The following is a 783-nucleotide window of genomic DNA, read 5'->3' on the forward strand; positions in this document are numbered from 1 at the left end:
TACATACATATATAGTATTAATAATACGCAGTCCCGAACAGGACACTCGGATTTACCCAACGAGAAAAGTTCCCAGAGCCTAGCAACTTGTTAGCTCAGATACCACATAAGGATCGTTGTGGTTAGCCGGTATCTGAAACCGACTTGAGAGGAAACATGCTCACCACCAGGATAATATAGCCCATTAAACTCATCTTTCAAATATATTTGTGTGTACATACATACATACATACATACATAATTACATACATCCATACATTCATCCATCCATTCATCCATCCATCCATACATACATACATGCATACACACATCCATCCATCAATCCATCCATCCATCCATCCATACATACATACATACATACATACATATGTGGAGTATGTGTATATATAAATATACATAATTTCAAATAAACACAATGAAACAGATCAATGGTTAGATATATTAATAGATAAATAGATAGCTTTAAAAAAGTGCTGCATGCATACGTGTGTGTGTGTGCGTGTGTGTGTGTATGTGTGCGCGCGTACTTCCCCTATCAAACTGAAACCACCTATATTTTTTACCATCTATCTATCTATCTATCTATCTATCTATCTATCTATCTATCTATCTATCTATCTATCTATCTATCTATATTCATCTATATATTTCTCTATCAAAGTATCAACGTATACAATTTATACTTATATTTGTATATTTGTCAGTGAGTGTGCTTGTGTTTGTATAAATGGATAGATGATTGACTGTTAAATAGTTTCACATACACACACATTTATATATATA

The sequence above is a fragment of the Octopus bimaculoides genome, chromosome 3 (genome assembly GCF_001194135.2).
Source record: "Octopus bimaculoides isolate UCB-OBI-ISO-001 chromosome 3, ASM119413v2, whole genome shotgun sequence".
NCBI lineage: Eukaryota > Metazoa > Mollusca > Cephalopoda > Octopoda > Octopodidae > Octopus > Octopus bimaculoides.